At 40.0% G+C, this 19,033-nt stretch overlaps 1 protein-coding gene across 4 annotated transcripts in view; it reads right to left on the bottom strand.

Annotated features, from left to right (window-relative positions):
- Positions 1 to 19,033, bottom strand: part of EPS8 (EGFR pathway substrate 8, signaling adaptor) — a 211,308-nt gene that overhangs the window by 158,429 nt on the left and 33,846 nt on the right. Inside the window, exon 2 of one of the 4 annotated variants that reach the window (XM_032770489.2) lies at positions 14,043 to 14,228. The exons of the other annotated variants lie outside the window; for them this stretch is intronic. The gene's annotated coding sequence lies outside the window, so the exon portion shown is untranslated. The remainder of the gene's footprint in view (positions 1 to 14,042; positions 14,229 to 19,033) is intronic. 4 annotated transcript variants of the gene reach the window in all.

Genomic DNA, 19,033 nt, shown 5'->3' on the forward strand with positions numbered 1-19,033 from the left:
CGAAAGTACTTCTACATACTTTGATTTGCCTTGGATTTACACCTATCTAATGAAGAGGAATTTTATCAAATGGATCTACCGATTAGGGCAGGGAATTTGGAATTCAAAAGTGCTGATTCTATTTCTACCTCTGCCATTGATTCATCACATAGGTTAACTGATGTTAACCAACATAAGCTGGTTAAGGATGTTTGTACCTCTCATTACTTGGCTCTATAATAGGTGTAAAAACCAACCTTCCCCACAAGGAGTGCTGATGCTCAATTAATACTTACCTCCTTTGTAAAGCACTTTGAGATCTACTGATGAAAAACACTATGTAAGAAGTAGCCATTAATACTTCTGAAGTGTTTTGGATGACAGGTACAATACAAGTGCAAAGTATTAAGCAAATGATTGAGGTGGATTTTGCATCTGAAAACAGTGAAAGATGAAACTTGGAATCCAAAAGGTACCTAAGAAAAGTGAGTGAAGAAAAAAATAATAGTAGGATATGAGGCAAAAAAATAGTACACAAGGTCAGTCTTCTGTTGCATGTCATTCTCAATGTACTGTACACTAAACAAAATTATTTTCATGGGTTTATCAGAATTCTTGTAATAATATAATTTGTGTGTTAATTAGGTGCAGTGATATTAGTGACTCATGAGCACTGAGTTTATTGTATCCAAGTAGAGGTATTCATAATCAAGGTGATTTGCAATACATCAGTATTGCACATGATCAAGTGAAAGTTATTATTGTACATTCAAACAAAGTTACCTGGTCCCTGCTGAATTTTGTTTTCAAAGGTTCACAGCCATTATGTAAACAAAGAGGCTTTCTGATTTCTTAACAACAATCAGCATTTCTTATTGCCACTACTTCTTTGCATTCACTAGTTAAGGCTCACAACTTGTGTAACAAATTGTGGATGCAGATATCAAGGTCATCAGTGGGTCCTGAATTTGTGATCTGCAAAACCAAGGCACAACTGTCTTCCCCCTTGAACTACAGGAGACCTATTTTACTTGTAAATAAGTAACAGGCTTTCATAAGCTCTATGAAAAGCCAGCAAAGGAAAACATGCTGAATGCACAAAACTACTCTTCCAAATAGTATATGCTAGCTATCAATGGTTCACTCTCAAACTGTATCTAGTGAGGTCCTGCAGAGGTTCATCTTGAACAATGGAATGCAGAGTATGCTTATAACATTTGCAGAGAATATCAACCTGGGAGAAGTTACTCGCACTTTACAGGACAGGATTAGCATTCAAAATGTTCTTGCAAGCTGGAGAATTGGTCTGAAATCAACAAGATGAAATTCAATAAAAAGACCAGTGCAAAGTACTCTGTTTAGGAAAGATAAATTGAACATACATCTACAAAATGGGGAATAACTGGCTAGGTAGTAGTACTGCAGAAAAAGATCTGGGAGTTATAATCGATCACAACTATACCACACTGTTGGCTCGTATTCAATTTATGGAAAAAAACCAACATTCTGGGGTGTCTTAACAAGGGTGACCTATGCAAGATATGGGAGGTAACAATACGGCTCTACGCAGCACAGGTGAAGACTCAACTGGAGTACTGCATCAAATTCGGGGTGCCACACTTCCATCTGCCCATAACCTTATTAAATGGAGTCCAGAGGAGGGCAACAAAAAGGATAAAAGATTTTGAAAAACTGACCTATAAAAGGTTAAAAACTGGGTATGTTTAGCTTTGAGACTACTGTGGGGAGGGGTTGGACCTGTTAACAGCCTTCAAATATGTTAATAGCTGTTACAAAGAGGACATTGATCAATTGTTCTCCACATCCACTTAGGGTAGGACAAGAAGTAATTGGCTTAATCTGCAGCAAGGGAGATTTAGATTAGATATTAAAGGGAAAATGTCGAACTATAAAGATAGTTGAGACTGGAACAGGCTTGCAAGGGAGGTGGCGGAATTCCTGTCATTGGAGGTTTGTAAGAACAGGTTGGACAAACAAACTTCGGTCAGGGATGGCCTAGTTATACTAGGTCCTGCCTCAGCACAGGAAGCTCAACTAGATGACCTCTCGAGGTCCCTTCCAGCCCTACAGTCCTGGGATTTACTGGTCCTAAAAGCATTTGTACTGGTCTATTTAAAAAGCATATTCAGCCTAGAGATCACAAGATATCAGCCCTTAAAAAACCCAAAACACATTGCCTTGATTACTATCTTGCTCCTCACCCCCATCCACTCACACTTCAATTGTGACAACTGTAGCACCTTTTCTTTCCCACTATTAGCTCTTAGACTTAGAGTATGTTACATCATTTGACCACTGGAGTTCTGAGCTCTCAGATTGTATAAAGCAATTGTTTCTACCTCAAGCAATTCCAAAGATAGCAGCTGCTAGGTCAGAGTTGATGTGGAAAAAGTACTCATGATGGTCATGAGAATTGTGTGATTTTAAGGGCAGGTATCTTGTGACTTGCCAGGAATACAATGAATGCTTTACATCAATGTGAAATCTAGTATTCTAAGCTTTCTGTACAGTTAAGACCCCAATCTTGTAATCTGATCTGCACAGGACCACCCAGGAAATGGGGTGGAGCGGCGTTGACTTCAATGGAACAACCAACAGAAAGCTCTGCCCACCCTGATTAGGTTGTAGGGATAGGGCTCTAAAATGGCTACTGGTATTTGAAGACACATTGAATATCAAAAACATACTAATTGACTTTTGCAAGTTGTCAACCAAACAACCTCTCCGGTAAAAATCCCTTTGTGAACACAAATCGTGACAGCAAATGGTTAGCTGGCAAGACAGCACTTTAAACAGAGAAGAGTAGCAAACTGCACGGGCAGCACTCCACACATTCGCTTGCGTCATCAGCTTCAGAAAGGAACAGATTGCTGCAGTTTTACCACATATGTCACAGATGGGAGAAACCTGATAGAGTCCATCTAGAAACAAGTGCAAGTCTTTGCCTCAGAGGAGGAGATATTAGATATTAAACTGATAATAGATGCCACACCTGGAGGGTCAGTTTCATGCTGTTTTTTTTCTTACAAAGCATCTTCAAAAGGAGACTGGAGATTAAATATGTGTGGATAGATAGATAGATAGATAGACAGATAGACAGACAGACGAGTCCCCTAAAAAAAAAAAAAAAAAAATCAGTGAAAAACATTTTCCTGGCAGTTACATAAAAGGCTTTGGAGAGTTTAGTTTTACATTCAGAGAGAGAGAGACAGAGAGAGAGAGAAGAGACGTGGCACTTTCAATCATCCTCAACTTGACACCAGCCAGTTAGTGGTTCTGTTATCGGAGCCCCACAGCTTGTATTCTCAGACTAAAGCCCTCTAATATTAAAAAGGCAGATTCTTGCTGTTTAGTGCAATGTACCAACCACTGTAGCTCTATCTTTTCTTTCAAGTTTGGCTTCCCAGGGGACTGATTGATTTTAAAAAGGGGTGGGGGGAACCACACACAAAAAACAGTCAGGATTTCCTAGGATTAACTGGTAGCCTGGACAACTCCTTCCCTTTTAAACTAATCAGTCACTTTTCTGGCAAAAGCAGGGAGTCCACAACCCTTCGACCTTTGGCATTTAATGCTTGTTTAAAGGTTTCAGCCTTCATCAAAACAAGAAGCCACACTTAAACATAACTCACCAGTGACTAATTAAGCAACTCCCATGTGCCTGTGTTCAAAAGTTCAGTTTGATTAGACATACTATTTGGCACAGATTCACCATTTCTGCCACAGCTTGATTCAGCTCAAAGGGCTGATATTTCTCACCCAGAAGTACTGGAAGGTGGTTGCCCAAAAAGATGACTTAGTGGAGAGTAGAAAGGACATAAAGAGAAGATTCAACTTCACAATTACAGTACATATTCTAACAACACTGTTCAGTAGATCCAATTAATTCTTCAGTTGGATTTACTCTACAAAGAGGTGTAATGTACTTTACAATTCATTTTTTTGCTTTGCACAAAACTGGATTTAAACCTGACAAAGATCTGATTCTGCAAGCCTTTCTGGAGCCCAGTTGACTTCAGTGCGGCTCTCTTTGCAGAATCAGGGCCTCAGTACTATCCACAGTAGTTATAACAGCTATTGTTATGACTGCGAAAGTATCCATTCTAATCCGTTCCTTCATATGATCACAACCTTCCCAAATATTTCCCTTTTGGGCTGAGATGTTCCATTGTTTAGTGTCTGCTCAAAGATGTCTGCTCAAAGATGATTTTGCGAAGTGTGGAAGTGTAAAATTAGAACACACAGTCCATTCACTTAGAGCAATGAGTTGTTGCACACGTAACTGATGGCAACATTTGTGCTTCTGCCAATAATTTTGTGAATAACTTGTAGCAGTTCTCTGCTCCCTCCATATAGTCTTCTATAGTACACTGTGTGTGGGTACCTGGATGCAATTGCTAGTAGTAGAGAGTGCACAAGGCAAAAAAAGAAAAAACAGCCATTTCACCTCTTCATTCCCTATGAAAAATGAATGGTGTCAGGTCAGCTGCTGCCACATTTGCTCTGCCTACAGAAATTGTAGAATGGAGAGCAGATGGTGAGGCAAAAGACCAGACAGAGGCACTGTATGACTGGACATAGCACTGTGCACACTACCGCTTATGCTGTCAAAACTTACATCATTCATGGGTGTATTTTTTCACACCCTGGAGCAACATACGTTTTGCCAATATAAGGGGTAGTGTAGACACGGCCCAAGTCACCTGACCTAAAGCATTAAGATACTGAAAATAAAAGGTAAACTGAGGAAGGGGGAGAAGGAGCAAATGTGAAGGACAGCTGGAACTTCCTCTGGCATTACTTGGTATTCCAAGTAATGTACCAATTTTCCAGACACTTTCCCCAGGATGATTTCCCTTCCCCAAATCAGGTACTCAAAACATCAAAGAACTTTAGCCTCTTCCCCAGACATTTCTCTCTGCTCACTTTCCACGTCACCTCCACTATTTCATTCTACATTGGTTGAAGGCTGGACCCTATAGGAACTTATGAGTCCATCAATTATTACAGGTCTTGTCATGTTTGTTGCTGTGTTCCTTCTTCCCATTTTTTAAATCTGTCCTAGGTTCCTTGACCTTGGGATTATTTCCAGTAAAAAACAACCAATTTTCAGTCTTCAAAAGAGAAGTTTCATTTCCTCTCCCCCACCCCCGCTGGTGGGTTCCCAAAGGCAAGTTTTCAATTCACTTATTTAAAAACAAATAGGAATCATAACCAAATTGCAGATAGGTTCAGCAGAACCACAAACAGAACAGAACTATTCAGGAGGAAGAATTGACCAATCTAGCGTTGAGTCTATTTGAAATCCTGCCATTTAGGGAGCTATATGTTAAAATATTATCAGAGTAAGATGATTCATTACTACTGTTACAGTTCAAGGCAACTGCACCTGTATTCCCCCTCTATGGTCCAGCAAGGACACTCACTCTAGGCTCCTGAGTCATCATTTCTCTTGGACGAAGAAGACCCAAGTATCTCTCTCTTAAGACCAACATATTTCCAGGCTGAAAAGTTCCCTGCCTATGCTGTGAATTCCCCAAAAAGATAGACTGCCTAGGAAGGCTGCTTCACTTCTCTTCTCCGAGATGGTAAAAATACCATTGCCAGAGTTAAGTTACCACACAGCCCTATCTAAGCAAGCACGTTTATTCTTAACATAAAAGCATTAAAGAGAAAATGTTTTAAAAACAACAAAAGAATCTACAAACATACTAATAAGTTTACTAGAGATCAACCCTCACTCTAACAAGGGCTCTGCATGGTGATTAGTCCTTCACACCCCACACAAGGTTTTTTACTGGTGTTACTTTCATCACAGCTTCAGCTCAGAACCAGCATTCAAGTCTTATGGGGACTCAGTGGGCCAAAGATCTTCCAGTCGTTCTCCAAACATAGGGGCCTCCCAGGACTAGAGCTCCTGTCTGTCAGCTGGGTCAGAAAAACAGCCCCGAGTCCGTTTTATCTATGACTATTAACCAAAAATCCTTCCTTTGTTTGTTGGTGCCTGGAGAATCCACTATCAACCAGTAAATGCAAGCCTCTCTTCAGGTGGTGCTAGTTCTCCAGAGGGGTTACAACCTGCATGAACTTGCCTAACCACCTCGAATTGCTCTTAGTTTCTAGAGGGCTGAGATCTCCCTCCCTCATGGAATTACACATCCTCCCTCAACAGTATATCAACATTTGCATTTGAATACAACAAACTCGTAAAATACTTAAACTTAACACGATAAGGTTTAATGTAGTTCAACATTGTTTGTCCAGGATATTGTCGTATCTGTCACCACCACCCCCAAGCATCATCCACAATCTCTTTTAGGGGTAAGTTTCATAGGGTTGAAGAAGCAGCAGCAGACAGGTGATGAGTGACTTACTAAAAATGAGACCCATGCTCAAGCAAAGCATGATTCTATTTATTTGGGCAGTTGGGACTTAGGGTACATCTATACTACCCGCCCGATCGGTGGGTTGTTTTCGATGGATCGGGGATCGATTTATCGAGTCTCGTCTGGACGCGATAAATCGATCCGCTAATCAACACCTGTACTCTACCTCAGCAGGAAAAGTAAGCGGAGTCAACGGGGGAGCTGCGGCAGTCGACTCACCACCGTGAGGATGGCCAGGTAAGTCAAACTAAGATACTTTGCTGAAGTTGCGTATCTTAGTTCAAATCCCCCTGCTAGTGTAGCTCAGGCCTTAGTGAGGCAGTTGCCTAGTGGCTAGAGCACTGAACTGGGACTCAGGAGACCTGAGTTCTGTTGCTGCTGGGAGACCTTGGGCTAGTCATTTCACCTATCTGTGCCTCAGTTTTTTTAATTTGTAAAATGGGGGTGACACTGACCCTCTTTTGTAAAGTACTTTGACATCTACTAATGAAAAGTTCTGTATACAAGCTAAGTACTTTCACTAAAATTTTGGGCTTCAACTAGCAAGCAAGTAGGAAAAGAGATGGATCAAAAGACATCACTGTGGGCTTAATTTAGCACCATTTAAATCAATGCGAGTTTTGCCACTAACTTCAAATGGACCAAGACCCAACCCTATACAAGCAACATACCAAACACCACAGACAGCAATCTTAAGGTGACCCTTACGTCCTGCTCACTCCCAAACAAAAAAGGAAGTCACTTGTGGGTGAGGTAGAATCTTGGGCAAAGTGAAGGACACAGCCAAAACATGAAATCATAGAGTAGCCTATGTGTACAAGGGTTAAGCCACAGAGCCCACACTTGACTGTCTAAAATAAACCACAGTGCCAAAAGAATTCATTCTGCTGTTTCCTCTCCAGCTGTAATTGATGATCTCAGTAGCTTCCTACACAGAAATCACAATTAGCTTAAATTCAATGAAGACGAGGGCAGAAATTAAGGAAATTTTTAATGGAAGAAAATGTCACATATTAGTATCCTCACTCTCACAAAACTGTTTTGCACTGATAGTCGTGATGGATTTTTGGCTTTTGCATTAAGAGGCCAACAAAAAAGCAAAAGGCAGAAGAAATATAGATTTCATCACTTGGTGTAGGAGCTCTTACTCACTAATACAATTTCACTGTTTACAGCCCTGGACATGGAAGCAATTAATGAATAAATGACTGTGCAAACAAAACACCAGATAGTGTTTGTAGGGGAGGGAAGTCATGTGGGTGGTTCAGATTGGATTTTGAATCAAGAAAGAAAAAAGATTTGCTAGAGAGATACAACTGGCACAAAGATAAACTCTTAGAGCTACTTGGATTTAAATTGGAGGAAGAAGAAAGTTGTTTTTATTTTTATAAAACACATTCTCATAAATCATTCTGTCGTAATAAGCATGTCTCCTTTCATCTGACTTCAAAGTGTCTAAGGCAGAGATTCATTCATATTCTGCATGTATCTGCTTCTATCACACACTGGCAACTATACATCCTGCATATAGGAATTCATTCCCCAAAGTGCGGAATTCCCTCAACCCCCATTGTAAAAATGGCTCAATCCTGCTCTGACTGAAGTTGAGGACATTCAAATAATCAGTCCCGGAGTTGCTATAAAACACCATTCAAGAGCTCCCTCTAATTGGCGGATAGGAATACATTATCAGAAAAGCACTAGAGACTTCTTCCTATTTGGTTAGCTGAAAGTCACACAGCACATGCTTCATTCCCCACACTTACCAATAGTTCCAGAAGCTAATGCTAAATTCCTCACGCCTGGGGGTTAGCCAATATGAGCAGATGAAATACATTTTTCCCATTATTCCTTATGGCAGCGAATTCTAACTCCTCAGTTTAAGATTACCACGCACAAAAATGTAAACAGAAGTTGTGAAGCTGATCAAAAAGCTTGCTACAAAACAGGAGGACAGATTAAGGAAGAATCACCACTGTTAATATCTTCCATTTGCACTGCTTTTTCATATCCATTCACCCCAACACGTATGCAAGTCATACATACGGGAATCAGTTGTTCTACCCCACTGAAGTACAAAGTCACAGCTATTTCACGCTATACAACAAATCCTCATCACCCAGTTCTTGCACAGAACTTTTTGTCAGTAGATCTCAAAACACTTCACAAAAGGTGATCTTAGTGATATTAGAGTGATATTTATGCAACTGAAACTATAGGGGGATTTATGTAGACAACAGGTAATTATTCAAGCCAGAATTTATCCAGAGAACTTGTGATAACACTTACTCTTGCAAAAAAAGTCCAAGAGATATTTTAAAACAAGCTACTTCCAAAGAGCACAGAATACCCATGACCATGCTGTCTGTATTGATTCTGTAAAAAGGGGCAAGAATGGCTTCTAATTAATTCCTCAATATCACTTCCAAAAACAACCTGGGTTTGCCTTGGCTTGGCTCTCATCCAAATACTGGCCAGGCCTAGCCATCCTTATATTGTAAGACATGACATCCTACCATATTGGCATGGCCATGTCCTGAAAAATTATCCACTCATCTATGGTGAACAGGAAACTGTCATCTGAGCTTATCCGGTGCCCTTGCTATGGTGTCAAATTGACAAGAATCTGGTCTTTTTCGCTGATGTCTGCCCATATAGTTCTAAGCAATAACTGGTTAGTTTCTTACACATTTCAGTCTACTGGTACTCTTGAAAAACCTGTGTAGTGATCAAGAGAGCAAAGATCAGCAGCAGTGTGTGTGGTTGAAGGGGCTTAAATATACATTCCCAAAGAAAACTACAAACATCAGGGTTGTTTTAATCTTCGTTTCCTTAATATGACTGCTCCTAAATGAAAAAAAATCAGGGGTAATACATGGATCCTAGTGAACAACTAGTTATCTTCTGTTCAACTTTCCCCTTCCCTTGCACAGGTACTGAAGGGGAATCTATAGGGAGAGGCTTCCTGTGTGTAGTTTTGGGAAGGTCAGACTAGGGATGAGCTGAACTCCCAGCTGGGGTCATTTTGCTTCCTATGTTAATGCAACATAAACTATGTTATGAAACAAAAACTAGCACTTGAGCAACAGACCCTACTAGATACATAGGTGATTTTTTTTTTTTGGCAGCTTTTTCCTACCAGTTTAGAGAGAACTTTTCTTGACTCTTTCACAAATCACAATTGATATTTACAGGTGGCATGCTTTATTACTATTTTAGATTCCTAGGAATAGCTGAAAAGTAATTTTGTACTCATGGAAAAGACTGTGCACATGAAGCAGATTTCTTTGCAATTTTAGTATCAGACGGGTAGCCATGTTAGTCTGGATCTGTAAAAGCAGCGAAGAGTCCTGTGGCACCTTATAGACTAACAGATGTATTGGAGCATGAGCTTTCCTGGGTGAATTTAGCCTGAGGTCAGCTACTTAAAGGACAAATGCGCATTTTTCTCTCTCATACACAGGGTGTGTCTGTCTGTCTCTGTCTGCCCTCCCTCCTTTCCTGCTACCTTGTAGTGTGAGAGAGTTAACCCTTGAGGGCTCAGTCAATTGCTAGTTCATCATTTAGCAGTAAGGCATTCCCTGGGAAATATCCCACCCTGTGATTCCTCCACCTCAACCAAGCTTCACAATCATCACTGTGTACTAGTATTAAATTGTTTGTTTAAAACGTATAGTGTGTGTGTATATATATATATATACAGTCTTTTGTCTGGTGAAAAAATTTCCCTGGAACCTAACACCCTCATTTACATTAATTCTTATGGAGAAATTGGATTTGTTTAGCATTGTTTTGCTTAAAGTAGCATTTTTCAGGAACATAACTACAACATTAAGAGAGAAGTTACTGTATTTGAGGGCAAGTATCAGAAGGGTAGCCGTGTTTGTTGCTTTTTACAGATGCAGACTAAGAGTCCTGTGGCACCTTAAAGGCTAAAAGATGTATTGGAGCATAAGCTTTCGTGAGTGAATGCCCACTTTGTCAGACACGTGCTCCAATACATCTGTTAGTCTTTAAGGTGCCACAGGACTCGTTGTTGCTTTGTATTTGGGGGAGGAGGGGGAATTCCTAGCACATCATGGACACCACAATAATAGAAATTTTAAAGTATGTGTTATTGTTGCTACAAACTAACTTGTAGTCTCAGTAATTTAATCTTAGTAGCTGAAGAGTAGGTATTTTTATAGTGACAATCAAAAAGGTAATTCTAAACTGTATCAATACTTCTTTCATGAAATATTTATTTAAAGCAGAATGAGAAAGTGCTACATGACCTTTGAAATATCTAAATCTTTTATTAAACTCATATCAATTTTGTTACTCTGTTTTAGCCACTCAACCACATCAATTCCTATTGTTTATGTTCAACAATAAAGCAGTCGCTTTTAATCAGGAGTTAAAAATGTGTTCCAAAGAATCTTGTACAACCACATTATAAAATTATATGAACTTCAGTGTCCAGATTTTCAGGTTATCTTCAGACTTTTTTAAAGAATATTTCCTATCTTTGCTCGTAAAAGTATCCTGTATTAGAATAATTTAAATTGATCATGGATGAGATAGGACTAGATCGAAGCAAGATAGCTCCCTAGAGCATGTTTTCCAGAACCTTGTCAATTCTAGTGAAGGTCAATGCAACAGAGTTTCCGCTCTCAATCTAGGCAATCTGTTGTGTAACCCAAAAGCTCCACTCACTTAAGAAAATCTGTGGCATAGTACTCAATGTATGATGCATCATGGATATTACAGTACCTCATCAACTTGCGTGGTTGCCATACTGTTGTAGCTGTGTTGGTCCCAGGACACTAGAGACACATCATCACCACCTGTTTGACCCCTGTTATTAATGGGTTAGCAGAATTGAAAACATCCTAAAGTTTTGTTGTAGGTTAATACTGCTGCAGCAGGGGAAAAGATGTGTTATGTAGCTCATCTCAATGTGGTTGTGCGCCCTTTAGCAACAGGGGCATAATGGATCATTTCTTTCCTTTAAACCATTAAGTCAGGCAAGGCAAACTGCAATGTTTAATATGACATTCACATATTGACCATATAAAATCATACAGATGAAAAAGATTACAAAACCAAAATTCCCTTCCTCTAGAACAGAGGATCTCAACCCACAGCCTGCAGGCTGCTTGCGGCCCAATCAGCACACAGCTGCAGCCCATGTGAAATCCTCAGAACCATACAAGTAGTATATATATCGCACGGATGCAGCCCACATAAAACACAGAGAGCTTTATATGCAGCCCACAATGGTAAGCAAGTTGAGAACCACTGCTCTATAGTGAAGGATTTCTCAGTGAAAGTTGTCATTGTGCCGATATTTGCCAGCAGGAGCATCAGTCTGATGTAGAGCATGACTCTGAATGCTGCCTCTCTTTGAATGCATTGAGAGTCGTAGAGTGAGATTTCTTGCTCCCCCACCTCCAATACGAGCAAGCAGGACTAAAAGAATTGTCAGATTCAATAAGACCAGTAGTCTATCTGGTCCAATATCCTGTATTTGATAAAGGCTAGAGGATTCCAAAAAATGCTGCAAGAAGCCCTATTGCTGACAATTATGAAATAACATGTCCAAAAGAAGTTTCTTCCTAGCCCCTTCCCCTCCATTGGCTAGTGGTTGGCTTATGTGCTCACACATTAAGGTCCATTCGTAAAAGAAAAATCCTAACGTACCGGTAGATGTTGTTACTCTCAATATAAATGCATAATCCTTTTGTAAATCCTTTTAAGTACTTGGTTTCAATAATATCTTGTACCAAGGATTTCCACAAGTTAATTATGTGGAGTATTAAAATAAAGAATTTCCTTCATATCAGTTTTAAGTGTGCTACATTGCAACTTCACTGGACATCCCATTGTCCCTGTATTACAAACCAGGATGAGGAAAGCATACTCGAATTCACTTTGATATTATTCTGTATACTTCTGCCATGTCTCCTCTTAGGCTGCTGCTCTCTAAGGCCCTGTTTCTGCAATAAGCCACATCTGGGTGCAGAAATTCACCTACATGCACTTCATTGCAGGATTAGGGTCTATATTAAACAGTCTATTCTATATTGGTAGTTATAGTGTGCTCATCACCACAGTATCTGAGAGCCTTCCAGTAGTGCATTAGCCAGTGTGACTATACAGGTCATCATTGAGAATGCTCAGGAAATTTGAATTCTAAATGCTTGTGAATCAAATGCTTTGCTTGTTGCACTTTATAAAAATCTCACTATCTGAGCTGTACTTAAAAAAAGCAGCACCTCACCCCTTAACAAATTATGAGCATTATTTTAGCGTTGAATTTGTTTGTAAAGCTATTTTTATAGCTGAAGTCACAAAAATTCTCTTTATTTGCACTTTTTTTAAGCAGTATCTTTAGTTACAAAACTCAAAGAAAATATGGTTAAGAATTCAGCTCATCATGGCCTGACGGGTTCTATGCCAAATTTCAGCCTGGAGCAAAAATACAGGGCCAAGTTATAAAACTAAAATTTGCAGGTTGTAATGGAAACGATGACAACGTGAGCATCACCAAATGCATCTTCTGTAGGTGCACATACTAGGGCTTCAAGTAAAATTCAAGAACAGATTTTTGAATCGTTCAGAGCAAGGTTGGTTCAAGTAGCCAGTTACAGAACCTACCAAGCACTCTTTCCTGCTGCGAAGGGAATCCAAGCCTGTGTGCTCTGGATTCCCAAAAGTGCATGTTAAACTTCTAGAGACTCATCAAGCAGTAGCGTTAGTTCCTTTCTTGGCTTCTCTGGTACATTTCCTGGGCACTGATTTGCAGTCTATTGCTCCTTCTCAGAAATGGGTCTCTTCACCCCACTTGCCCTAGGCCCCAAGGCCAGCACTGACCCTTCTCCCCGCCCCAAGATACCCCAGTTACTGAAGCACACCCCCTCCCAGAATTCCACCCCCAAAAGGTGTGAAGTTTAACAGTTTACCTCTCTCAGGGGCATGCAGCAATGATGACACAGTCAACACAAACACACCCTTTGCACAGTCTAACATCTTTATGCTCTTTTATTACTTAATTAGTTAAGCACAGGAGAGTACAGATCACACAGAACAACAAACACTCAATACATGTCCCTGCCTCTGTCTCCTCATCACTCCAAGAATTCTTTGGCCTGGGGTCAGTCTCTCTTGCGGCAACACTGGATTCAGGAAAGAGGGCAGGTCCTCCTGCTACATGCTGGGTGATATCTCCCTCATGGAACCCCTCATTCAGTTTCTATGACCTCGTCTCCTCTTACCCTAGGCTTCCTTTTCCTATCTGGCCCCCGGCTCTGTTCCTGTGTGCTGCTTTATTTTAAAACCCTCCTGGTCATCTGGACTTTTTTGTTCTCCTCCTGGCCACTTTCCATTGCTCCTATCTTCTCCCATCCCTTCAGAGGAATCAGCTAAACTAATTTTTCTAATGACACAGCTGCCTTTTTTTTTTTTTTTAGCATAACTTTTTCTGAGGTTTAAGTGCCAACGTTTACCATACGTATTTCCCATTGTACCTTTCTGGGGTGTAAATGCCACAGTAACTCTCAGCTGTGGTGGATTCACATACATATAGGAACTTGTGACACAAGATTTGCATAATACAATTTCACAATATCAGAATTCATAAGCTGTACCAAGATAGCCCAAATTTGTCACATTAACCTGATATGCCCTGCAAAGTCATTAGCTTGCATCCAGTATACAACCCCTCTGCACCTCACCAGCCGCAAACTCTTGTGTTATACCAGCTGGATGGGAAAGTTCAGCTTCATGAGGTTTGCAGGGAGAATAGCCAACGTGTCCCAAACTGGTTTATCTGTTGGGGGAGGACAGTGGAAATGAAGTTTTCTGTAAACAGGAGAGAGAACAGGGCTGTGCCAAGGCCAGGATAAAGGAGGAGACATCCTCATTCTTCAAGTTATTGTCATCATCAAAGTCTTAGCACAAAATGTCACTTATGCCACATCACACAGCACTAAGCATGAGCAGTAAAAGGCGAAAGATTTATACGAACTGAAGAGAAAGCAGAGTACCTCACACTAGCACTTCAGCTTGTCCTGAATGTGGTGGTGCCCCCATGACCTGGGATTGAGGGTGTGCCCTGCACCTGCAGGTTTGACAGTATTGTACGAACCACCTCTGATTCAGGCAAACATTCATGATCGGTGTATAGAAAAGAACCAGAGAAATTCTAGAATTGGGTGGGGGATGAAGTATAGATATGCTAATTACTTGCAAAAGGTTGTTTGGGGAATATCTATTTGTGTACTTCAAAGAACTAATACAATCTCTACTATGGATCAGGCCAATATCACTCCTCTAAGAATTGCGAAGAACACCCATATCCTCCAGCCCACTCATCCAATGAAGTCAAAGGGTGACAGAGTAATTATTATTAAACCAAAAGACATTTTTATCTTGTAAGCAAATAGCCAAAAGACTAAACTTTTCAGAAAGATAAGGCAAAAGGTTTAATGATTATTATATGGCATATATATTAATAGAATATAGCATACAATTCTGAAGGTTACCACAGGACATCGAAGAACTCTGCAGAGTTTATAAGGTAACATATGTAAGCATTCATAAGTGGTCATTTTAAGCCAACCTAAGCTACCAACAAAATCATGGGTAACAGCCACCCTATCTTCCTGTTCCCCTTTAACACTCAACTTCATGGGAGTATGTGTTGTTGTAATTTTGTTTCTAATATCAAATATTTGAGCTGCAAATGTTTAATTATTATCTGATCAAAATAAAATTATACTTCGTTCACCATAAGGAAGGCTTATGTGAGCTTTCAGATCGCTGTGGCGAAAAACATTGGTGGTACTCTAACTTAAAAAGAAACCGAAGTAACCAGATGATTACTGAAAGCTAGAGAGTTGAGCTTCCCTTTGGAAAATGGATAGTAGCTGAAAATTTAAAGAAATTTAAAAGCACAAGATGACATCCATAAAATGGTCCCTCCTGGTCTTGAACTCAATGAATTTTTGTTTAATCATAAGCTTAACTGATCCAAGATTACCTGCCTGACTTACTGGTTCTTTAAAAATATTGGCTATGCATGTCCACTTTCTAAATTAAAAATCTAGACTTTAAAGCTTTTGTAGCTCAATTCTTATGGTAAATGCCATGGCTTAAAGTCTGCACTCCTTAAGGAGAATATTATTCTTACAAAAAACAAATGTTTATTTATGAGAGTCCTGGGACAAGCTAAAGGACTAAAATTGAACTAGCTATACTTCTCTGCAAACCATTAATAGAATACTAACTAAATTCACAGTGAAAAAAAGTCTTTATTTTGAAAACCATAAACGTATCTTTCTGTATAACAGATTACTGTGTGAAGTGAAGCATTGCTTAATCCATTACACTAAATATTGCCTCAGGATCTCAACTAAGCATGACATGGCAGGGCTACATGCCAGTTTACTCCATTATCCCAGAAAAATTACATTTACCAGGACCTCCACATTCCAACCCTGTCTCTGTTAGAAATAAACTTAAATGCACATAGGACTGCCAACTTTGGTTAGATGAATTCCTGGAGATTTCATCACATGATATAATCTTTAATTAAAGATTAATCTTTAATTACTGGAGACTCCAGGACATTCCTGGAGGGTTGGCAACCAAAGTGCATAGTAGTCAGTTGAAGACATAGGTAAAGGCTGCATAGCATATTTTATTTCAGAAGATGTATTTGGTCACTCTAGACAGAATGTCCAAATACATAAATTCTTGGCCTTAATAGCTACATTTATTCATAAAAAAAGTAAATCATGCAAATATTTACTAGTAGTGACCTGGCCAATTAGTTTCACAGGCTCACCTAGTATAAGTGGTGGCATTAAAACATTCCGTATGGTCAGCAAAGCAAACAGCAGCAGCATAGATTCTCTCCTTGCAGAGAAGTTGGACTTACAGATTCATAGACTCTAGGACTGGAAGGGACCTCGAGAGGTCATCGAGTCCAGTCCCCTGCCCTCATGGCAGGACCAAATACTATCTAGACCATCCCTGATAGACATTTATTTCAATATCACTCCCACATTGCCAAAAGTGGGTGAAGCTGCACCACTAGTGTGCAACATAGAAATTTCCCATCCTTCCACTTCAAATGGCTTGCATAGAGACATGACCTAGTGAGTCACACCACTTAATTTCTAATTCTATAAATATATTTTCTTCAAGGGTGATGTTGTCCTAGAGAATCTACTACAGGCCACCTAACGAGGTGGATACGGCTTTTTTTATCAACTAATAAATCATCAAGCCAAGATTTGGTGGTTGATGGGGGACTTCACTATCCAGTATATGTTGGGAAACATAAACCAGCGGGCACACTGAACTATCCAATAATGTTCCTCGGACTGCATGCAGACAACATTTTTATTCAGAAGAGTTGCAACAAGCTACCTAGGTGGGCGGTGACAGCTGTTCTAGACTGTTATTTAAACAATGGGAGGACACTACCGTATGACGATATTTGAAAGTGGAAGGGAGAGCTTGAGGTGAAATTAGATGCAAATGAAATCATGAGTTTGCAATCTCAATAGGAAGGGTAGAGGGACGTAATGCAAAATAAAGAAGACAATGGATTCAGGAAGAGGCAGATTTGGTTAAACTCAGAAAGGCTGATTGGTAAAGGTCCCATGGAATCAAGACTGCAGTGGGATAAACATTGAGGGAGAGTGGCTTGCAGTTTTTCAAAGGGACACTTAATTAAGGGTTAAACGCAGCTATTCGAATGGGATAGGGAAAGATAGAAAATGTGGCAAAAGACACTTGGTGTTAAATCACGAGACTCTATGCCAATGACCTACAAAATAAAAGAGTCATATAAAAAATGGCAAGTAGATCAGCATTATCAAGGATGGAACTATAGGGAGCAAACACAGGGAAGCAGGCGGCAAGATTAAAAGGCGAAGGCCACAAAATGAGACTACCAAACATAGCTTGCGGATGGAAAAGGAAACAGGAGCAGAGACTTTTTCATATACACGTAGAGCAAGAGAAAGACCACGAGTACAGGGTGAATCTGGCCCACTGCTCAGTGAGCTAGGAGGAGGAACACAGTAACAGGAACTTGGAAAGGCAAAGATGCTTGACTCTCTTCGTCTTTATGAGAAGTCTGAAGGAATATGCTGAAACATAGGTGAATTGCTTATGGAGAGTTGGGTAAGAGATGTTAGAGAAGATAAAATAAAGAATAGAGCAAGTTAACAATCATTGAAAGTTAGATGTTGCAGTACAGGCTTGATGAAATGCATCTCTTGAATACTCGACAAGTTTACAGAGGAGGTTCTGAGTAACTACTATTATCTTTGGAAAGTCATGGAGAACGGAGAGATTCGGAAGACTGAAAAGGCAAATATCAATGCTATCTATAAAAGGGAAATAAAACACCGAGGAATTACAGACCAGTTAGTTTAACTTCTGTGCCAGGGAGATAATTGCGAGAACGTAATTAAAGAAATCATCTGCAAACACTTGGAAGGTGTTAAGGTGGATAGGGAATACAGCATGGAATTTGTAAAGAACCAATCATTCAAACCAATTGATCGTTCTCCTTTATAGGGATAACGATCTTGTGGATAAGGAGAGAGCGGTGGAATTGGTATACCTAGAACTTAGTAAGGCATTTGGTACGGTCTCGCAGTATCTTATCGACTAGGCAAATATTAATTTAGATGGGCTACTATAAGGTGATACATTAAGTGGTGGTGATAACGTACTCAGAGAGTGGTTTAGGCTCCCTAATCCTGCTGGAAAGGTATACACAAGTGGTGGTTCCGCAAGGGTCTATTTTGGGGACCGACTCTGTTCAATATTTCATCAAACTAGATGTTGGCATAGAAAGAAGTCGCGTTATTAAGTTTGCGGACGATAACCAATACTGAGAGTGATTGCAACTTTGAGGACAGAGGTCAAAATTCAAATGAATCTGGACAAATTGGAGAATGGTCTGAAGTAAACGGATGAAGTTCAATAAGACAAATGCAAAGTGCTCCACTTAGGAAGGAACAATCATTTCACACGTACAAGACTGGGCAGAACTGTCTAAGAAGGAGTATGGCAGAAAGTAGATCTAAGGGTCATCGTGACCAAAGCTAATATGAGTAACAGTGTGATACTAGTCTGAAAAAAAGCAATAACGTGATTCTGGGAATGCAATTAAAGGTGTGTTTGTAAACAAGACACAGAAGTCATTCTTCCGCTTACTCTGGACTGGTTTAAGGCTAACTGGAAGCTATTGTGTCCAGTTCTGGCACGCATTTCAAGAAAGACGTGGAGAAATTCGGAGAGGGTCCAGAGAAGAGCAACAAGAATGATTAAAGGTCTTGACATGACCTATAAGGAAGGCTGAAAAGAATTGGTTTGTTTAGTTTGGAAAAGAGAAGCTGAGAGGGGAATGATAGCAGTTCTCAGGTACTAAAAGGGTGTCGTCAGGAGGGGGAGAAACTTGTTCACTTAGTGCCTCTAAATGAAAGAAGAAGACAATGCGCTTAACTGCAGCAAGGGAGTTTAGGTTTGGACATTAGGAAAAAGTTCCTAACTGTCGGGTATTAAACGACTTGAATTAAATTGCTAGGTGGGTTGTGGAATCTCCATCTCGGAGATATTTAAGAGTAGGTTAGATCAAATGT

Source organism: Chelonoidis abingdonii, chromosome 1 (assembly GCF_003597395.2).
Source record: "Chelonoidis abingdonii isolate Lonesome George chromosome 1, CheloAbing_2.0, whole genome shotgun sequence".
Lineage (NCBI taxonomy): Eukaryota > Metazoa > Chordata > Testudines > Testudinidae > Chelonoidis > Chelonoidis abingdonii.